Genomic DNA, 8,651 nt, shown 5'->3' on the forward strand with positions numbered 1-8,651 from the left:
TGGAACTATAAAAAAGTTTATCGATATAGTTGCATCCAGTTTATATTGATTGAAATATAAGAATGAAGATAAATATTTAAGTTATAGTGATGTAATTTAAAATTAAAGAAGCCATCTTAGTGGAGTTCCGTTAGTTAAAAAGCAATTAACTTAGCGATTTAAATTTTAATATCACAAAAATGCATATATCTTATTTAACCATTTATTATTGTCTTTATTAATTTTAATTCGTGCCATTTCACAGTCATTAATTTATCAAAACACAATCATTAAATGTTGTGGGAGTTATTTTTAGGCTGTTACTTTATTTGTTTACATTTTCTTCCCCTCCTCTCTTAATTATTTAATTTTTCAGTTATTTACTTTCGAGACACTGTAATTTTTTCGTGATTTTTGTTATTTCATTATTTAACTTTATTAAATTAATTTTTTGTTTTTATAAATTTCTACTGTTTATTTTTCTGTTATTTATTTTCAAATTTTCAGTGATTTTTGGGATTATACTTTTCTATTTACTTCATTAAATCAATATTTAGCGTTGTATTGTCAACTAGTGTATTTTTATATAGTATTCGGCATTTGGTTTTCTAAAAATTAACATATTCTATCATGTATTTGTTTATATACTTAACTCTCTTATGTAAGAAATTTTTATGAAAGTTTTCCATAGTTTGTCATATATATTATGTTTTTTATTTTTGCATATTTTAATTATATCATTTGCTTGGTTATTTGGGTAAGTGATTTTTAAGCCATTAAATTCTAGTAATTGTAGTTTAATTTATGATTATTACTATTTTATAATTCTTAATAATAGAAACACTGCTTATTATAGATTAGGTGTCTTTTTTCACATTTTTTAACTATAAAATTAACAACCATCAGTTTATTTCATTATTATATAATTTGACAGTTTAAATATACTTTAATTATTTAAACATTAAATACCCTTTATATGACTTATTGGTTATTAATCCATCAAAATATTAAATTTAGTAGAAGTTTAATTTAATATTCCTCTATTCTTTCATTTATTGTTTAATTTATATATTTATCATTAATTTAATATATACATGTATTTTTCATTTAAACATTTAATTAGCGGGCTTGTTTATTTAAACCTGTTTTATTATTTATTCTTTTAATAAATGGTATTTTTTTAATCATTCACTTAATATCATAATCAAAAAATATCAATTAAATTAATTTTTTAACTATATAATCATTCAATTTTTTTATATCATCACTTAATGTTTTTCTTGTTTATATATTATATGTCTATATTATGCAATATTTGATAACATTTAAAACTTAGCTACTATTTTTTTTTTATTTTCATTGTTGAAATATTTATATTGCACTTGTAATTGTATTTTTTATGAATTAAAATATTTATTGATATTTAATTTATCATCTATTGAATACATATTATTATATAACATAAATTTCATTTATTTACTTTAACCTTAATTATTGTAGAATGATACATTATAACAATATTATTATATTTTAGATTGGATTATAGATAAAAATAAAATTATACCATTCTACTTTATTCACAATTATTTCTAATTTCCGTTCTTTTTTTGATGACCTCCAAGGTTAAAACCATGATACAAGTGTTGGTAAACTTCATAATCTGGATTAGGATTGAACATGATTTCATTATCATCTATTCCAACTAAAAATAGAGTCCTGTAACTACCGAGAGTTATTTTTAAAATGTTAAAAATCCCTTGCCATATAGACTTAGAGATTTTTCTGGGTAAAAGAACTAATGGTTTTCCCTTTCTTCATGCTCCCTATAGGTCATATTTCTTGACATTGTTTTCCAAATATTTCGTAAATATTGATATATTATGATGGAAACAACAAGAGAAACTATGCCTATTGTCCCTATTAAGAAGCTCATGTTGTAATATTTATTTATTTCTTTTTTTGACCAAAAAATTAATAAAATACACAAAAAACAGCTTTTAGCATAGCCGTGTTAATGCCTTCGAAGAAACCAAAGCGGTCCGAGTGACCCGTATTTTCTTCAGTTACCCACGTTCAATGGTGGTTCATTTTCTTTATCCATCTAGCATATGCAGTGCAATGATGGGTTATTTCTATTTTCATTTGCCAAAATCGTCGGCAAAATCATCTTGGGCCTTGGCCCCTTTCATGAAGGACCTATCAATAGCCCCACAACACTTGTCTGTGATCCCACGATTTTTCATCGTGAAGATCATATAAATGTAGGCGAGTGTTGAAGTAATATTTAAACTACAAAAAACATATTTAAGGTGTTGTCTATGTATTCATAGGTAATCAAGTTAACGAAAAGTTCAATAGGAACATCGTAGCTTTTGTCATGTCCACCTTTAATGAAGTTTTATTGTAAATTGATTTAAATATATTTTTATTTATAGTATATTGCCAAGCAATCTCCATTCTTTTGACAAATATAGGAGTGAACTCTTTTATAAACATTTATACATAAGTAAATAAAGAAATTGGTGTATTAGATACTATATTTCTGTTTTATCGACCGATAAATCGATGTATTATAATTTTTGAGAGATCAAAAGATAAATAGATTTATAAAAGAATTCTAAAAACAAAAATACACTATTCAAGAGCATCCTGGTAAATTAAAAAATTCCAGGTTTATTTCCTAAATCCATATTAAAAAAAAACGATAATGATTGACATATTAATATTATTTATGTGTTATTATATTTTCAGTTTTTCCCTTGGTTTTACTGGTGCCAGTCTAATTTTTACATTTATAATTACCATCTATTACGCGCTACCTATTTTCTCTTAATGAATGGTAAATTAATAAGATTTTATATTATTATATTCATCAGATTGGTTGATTAAATATAAGTATTATTTAAAAACGTGTAAATATACTGTATGTTTTTTAGAAATAACTCATCAAAAGACTCTATATCAAGCAAACGTAAAGTAAGGAATGAAAAAATATCAATTGAATAGTTTGATTGATGACCAAATACCGTTACCACCTTTTCTTTTTTTAAATGACAATTTAATAAGATTTTATTAAATATAATAAAGGTCAGAAATAATTTGAAAACATTCTTGTTTTTTACTCATATCTGGATCAAACTCTTTCTTAGAAACTATTCTATCTTTAAATGTTTTGAATAAACATATACGATATAAATTAGATTAAAAAACATATATAAAGGAATATATTCATATTTGTTTCACAAAGCTGTTATATATATCACCATCTATGTATTTTAATTATTTCCCCTTATAAAAAAAACATTAGTATTCAATGCTATTTTGCTTTTCCTAAATTTAAATCGCATAAAAAAATAATTTATACTGGATACTCAGTCATTTAATACACATATTTTGATTCCCAGGTGCATTTTTTTATTTGATTCTTCAGAATCTTGATAGTTCACATCAACGATTTGCATTTTGTGCTTTTAAGCACAAAATCAATTGACCATTCTGATTAGTAGATGGTTCTAAAACTAAAAATTCGAGATATTTTAAACGTTAAAATTGCTTATTATCGGTTCTACAAAATAGTGAAAATTCCCATAATATTTATTTGAATTCATTGACATGTCTTCAGGGTTTTTATGAATACAATAAGATTTTTTTGGTTAATTTAGATAATTTTTTTTATTCCTTTTATATTCTTTTATGGAATACTTCTATTGGCCTGATTTCTGCTCTCGTGTTTAATATTTATTACATAATATTTTTATCATTTAAGCTTAGATAATAATTTGAACACGAAAATTTTTGGAATACATCATCATATCAACAAAAATCGAATATTGAAAAATAAATGTTGAAAATTTTTTTTCAAGCGATGAACGTGAAAGTATTTAAAAATCACCTAGTAAGTTATATTTAAACAAGTATGGTGGTATTTTGATGTTGTGAAATCGTAAATAAATATGGTCTTATCAATATTATTATATCAAAATCATTTTTTCTCAAAAGTAATTGCCAGATTTAAAATTCAAATTAATTCCAAAAAATATAGCATTTTACTTTTAAAAGCGCAACTGTTTGTTTCATTGGTTTTTTTAAGAAATAATCATTTCTAATTTCTAAAATGTAGAGAAGCGAACATGGAAATCTTTTATGTTGTAAATAAGAAGTTTTTTTTTGACTTTTAATATTCAAACCTTCAATACACGATTTATGCCCATAATTAAACACATTCGAACCATAGATTTTTTTTTCAGAATCACCTTCATGATTTGATACAGGAACTTGAAAAATTATATATTTTAAAGTTTTTTATGATCTTATGAATTTTTTATGCGAAATTTCACCTGGTAATAATTAATTTTGTGAATAATTCTGTATTTTGTCTTGAAAATTCAAAAATATTTGCGACTTTTTTTGAAAAAACGCATCGTTTAAAGTGTTGTTTTTTATATTTTGAATATGTGTTTATCATGAAATTTTAAATGTAATTGCCGTGTGCCGGCAGTTTATAAAAAAAGTTATTCGTAGAGTATTTATTTAAATGCGTGTTGTGTGGTGGCATACATTCCTTTTTTCCAAGTTTATTTTTAGTTTAATATTTTTCCGGAAAATTATTTCACCTGGTCAAATTTTTTTTAAAAGGAGCCCCTATTTTGAGCTCTTCGAGAGCTTGTGGGTACCACAGTAATCTAAAAAATATATTTGCCACATTTCTTGATCTTTATGTATTTAAGTATGTTTTAACTGGTATTAATTATTTTAAATATAAACACACCTAGTCATTCTTATTTATTAGAATTTTTTTCATGACTACAAATTAAATTTTAATCTATATTTTCCTGGAAAAACTTTGTTCGATGATCTTTATAATATAATTTATCACGTTTTGTGTTTGATTTCGTTTAGCTTATAAAATAAAAATATCTTTTTTTAATAAAAGCGTTTAAGAAATTTATGTATAAAAATAGAAACACCTTATTTTCATTCGTAAAAAAAACAAAAAGTATAAGTCTTAAGCGTAAATATTTAGAAAGAGTGTACGGATGATGTGCTTGAAAAGAGGTTACTGCAGATGTGCAATATATAACTATCTAAAATTCATGGGCTTAGAATTAAAAGTTATTTGAAGAATTATCCGCTTAAATTACATCCACACATAAAGAAATTATATTAATTACATCTTGAAACACATATCGATTTATTGGGATGCTAAAAATCTATTTTATATCTGTCTTTCTAATTTATAATTTTGCAATTATTATCATAAAATATTTATATCAAAGTAGAAAAATATAAGACAGAGAAAAGAGCTTATAAATTAGTGAATATTTAGGCTTTGTTTCTATGATTTATAACATTATATAATGATAAAAATAAATTAAAAACAATTATATCATTGAGTACTAGTGTACAAAATTAATTTTTTTAACATTTATTGTGTTTTCTTTTTTGTCTGATAATTTAGTTTTTTATCAAAAAACAACATTCGAACCTTGCAGTAATAAAAAAAAAAGAGAAAAATTACATAACACAGCTTTAATAGATGCTAGAAGATAGCAAAAATCGTTTTAAAAGTTGTGAACAAAGCAAATAAAGATAAAAATGAATAAAATAAAGGAAGTTTTTTAATTAATTGTAAAAAGCATTAGTGTTATTCGTAAAAATAAATATACGTTGCGACGTGCATTTTTATAAAATCGTAAAAATTAGGTAGAAAGAAATAACAATAATTATGATCTTTACGATGATTAAATTATTTAAAAAATTCGATTTTAACAATTTGTGTTTTTTAAGTCTGGTAAGGCGAAAATTCAATGCCCATTATATTAACATTCATTAATTTATCTAAAACCAGAAAAATAAAAGTTTTGTTGTTGCAAACCTTTTCTCTAAATTTAATTTGAAAGTAAAATCGGGAGCATAAATCACCTTACCCTAATAAAATTGTGTGCCTCTGCATTACATATTTCTTAGCTTCCAAGGACTTTATAGAATATTTTAGAGTGGCGATAGTGGAGGGTGTTAATATTCTACCTAGAATCTTTAATTAAAAAGCTGAAGGTTACAATCCTCCACACGCAACGGCATTGACAGGCAACCAAACTGGTAATTAATGTCAACTAGCTTAAGAGACACATAAAATTCTGTGGGTTAACCTACAGTAAAAAAAATAAGCTTTCAGCTTGCAAATACACTTAGTTTTGTAGGCTGAAACAACTTGACTCGATTTTCGAACGCAACTACAAGTAATTAAAGCCAATATTGTTGTGATAGAGATGTTTTTCAGTAGCGCGGACTCGATTGATGCGCTCAAATTAAATACTTCAATCTTATATGGAAATAGGTGATTGTATTTTTTTTGCAAATTTTTAAAATATTTCACGGCTAAATTTTTAGTTTGAATTTCGAAGATCTATAACTCACGGGTCTTTTGTTTACAAAATCATGGTTGTTAAATGCAATTAATAATATCAGTGTTTTCCAACTGTATACTTATTTTAATTTTATTATTTAAGATGGAAAATATTACTCAATAAGATAAGATATTACCAAAATATTTTGCATTAATTTTTTGTAATGATTTATTATCCATTCAAGGCCTATCGACTTTGGTGTTTTTCCTGAACACGTATCGTTCAGTTTTCTTTTGATATCCCTGATTTCTCAAGATACTATTTGCATTATTGTTGATAATTAGATATTGTGGTTAATCAAAAAAATTTAGAAAGAAAAATATTATAAATTGTGTTTATTAAATAACATGATTTAGCTTATATTATTTTTATATCGAAAAAAATACATAATAAAAAAGAATAGAAAAATAAAAAATGTATAATAATTCGACATTAAAGCAATAATAAAATTAAGTTAATTAATTGTTATTACAAACATAAAAATAAATAATGAATGAATAAGTAACATGAACATAAATTTTAAAATACACTAAATATCAATTCTGTGATAATTTAATTGAATAAAAAATACAGTTGTGGCTAAAAATTTAAATAATCTGATAATCAATAAATAATAAATTTTAATACTCTCAATATAAATACAGTATCGGATAAATATAAAATAAAAACGAAATTTATTATACCTTAAAATAAGTAATTTCTAAAAAATAATTACCAAAATAACTTTATTAGGAATGGACTTTTTTTTGCAACTCTTCAAGAATAAATTGAGGCAATGAATACATATTTTCAAGAACCCTTAATGATAAATTCACCCGAACCAGAGCAACTTTTTTTGACGTATCGGGACTACAAAATGAATGACCAGAAGCTTTCACGTATACTTCTCCATAAATCCCATATAAGTTCAGATATCCATACCTTGACCCGAGAATTACACCATATCGCTGCAGAAATGGCCCGAATTAAATCGGTTCCTCTTTTAATGGGGCAATTTATTGAGCTAGTAGATCCAACCTCCGCCATTATTGGGTCATCAAGCACGGGATCACAATCACTAGTAAAGATTCTTTCGAGTGTTGATCGACAACTTCTTCGACCAGGAACATCTGTTGCTCTTCATCGACATTCAAATGCTATTGTTGATATTCTCCCAGTAGATTCAGATACATCAGTGCGTATAGAGATGGAAAGACCTACAGTTAAGTACAGTGATATTGGTGGACTTGATGTTCAAAAACAAGAGATTCGAGAATGCGTCGAGCTTCCTCTTCTAGAAAACGAGTTATATGCACAAATAGGCATTGACCCACCACGTGGTGTTTTATTATACGGACCACCAGGAACAGGAAAAACAATGTTGGTAAAAGCAGTAGCTAACCACACACAAGCCTCTTTTATTCGAGTAAATGGAAGTGAGTTCGTACAGAAATATTTAGGGGAAGGACCACGAATGGTTCGCGACACCTTCAGACTAGCGCGTGAAAATTCGCCTTCCATTATTTTTATTGATGAGGTAGATTCAATTGCCTCAAAAAGATATGATTCAGCGACGAGTGCGGATCGCGAGGTTCAACGTGTTTTATTAGAACTGCTCAATCAAATGGATGGTTTTGATAAGTTGAGTAATGTTAAGGTTATTATGGCTACAAATCGACCAGATACTCTTGACCCGGCTTTGTTGAGACCTGGAAGGCTTGATCGAAAGATTGAATTTCCTGTTCCTGATAGGAGACAGAAGAGAATGGTTTTTGGCGCTGTTACATCTAAAATGTCTTTAGATGATGATGTTGATCTCGAAATTTTAGTTAATCGCGCTGATAGGCTTAGCTGTGCCGATGTTACAGCTGTTTGTAGGGAAGCAGGAATGTTGGCTGTAAGAAATTCAAGGTATGTTGTTTCCATGAAAGACTTTGAGGAAGGTTATGCTAAAATTGTGGGAAACAAAGAATCGGATCCAATGTTCTATAACTAAATCAATATTCAAATTGAATTTTATTTTCTACACAACAATATTTAAATTGTAAAAAGGTGTAGGGTATTTTATATATACAGAAAACTTAATATAAAATTGTATTTTATTTTCCAAACAAAATATTTCAATTGTTTAAAGGTAGTGTATTATTTATAGACTAAAAAATCGATATTTAAATTATTTTCAATTTTCTATACAAAAATATTTCAATTGTTTAAAGCTAGTAGGTAGTAGTGTATTATTTATAGACTAGAAAATCAATATGTAAATTATTTTCAATCCTCTATACA

The 8,651-nt window shown here is 25.9% G+C and overlaps 1 pseudogene; it reads left to right on the forward strand.

The window, feature by feature from the left end:
• Positions 1-7,341: 7,341 nt before the first annotated feature.
• Positions 7,342-8,361, forward strand: LOC147078766 (uncharacterized; annotated as a pseudogene).
• Positions 8,362-8,651: the final 290 nt, after the last annotated feature.

Source organism: Rhyacophila brunnea, unplaced genomic scaffold (genome assembly GCF_057557595.1).
Source record: "Rhyacophila brunnea isolate RB1 unplaced genomic scaffold, BYU_Rbru_1.0 scaffold_106, whole genome shotgun sequence".
NCBI classification, from domain to species: Eukaryota; Metazoa; Arthropoda; class Insecta; order Trichoptera; family Rhyacophilidae; genus Rhyacophila; species Rhyacophila brunnea.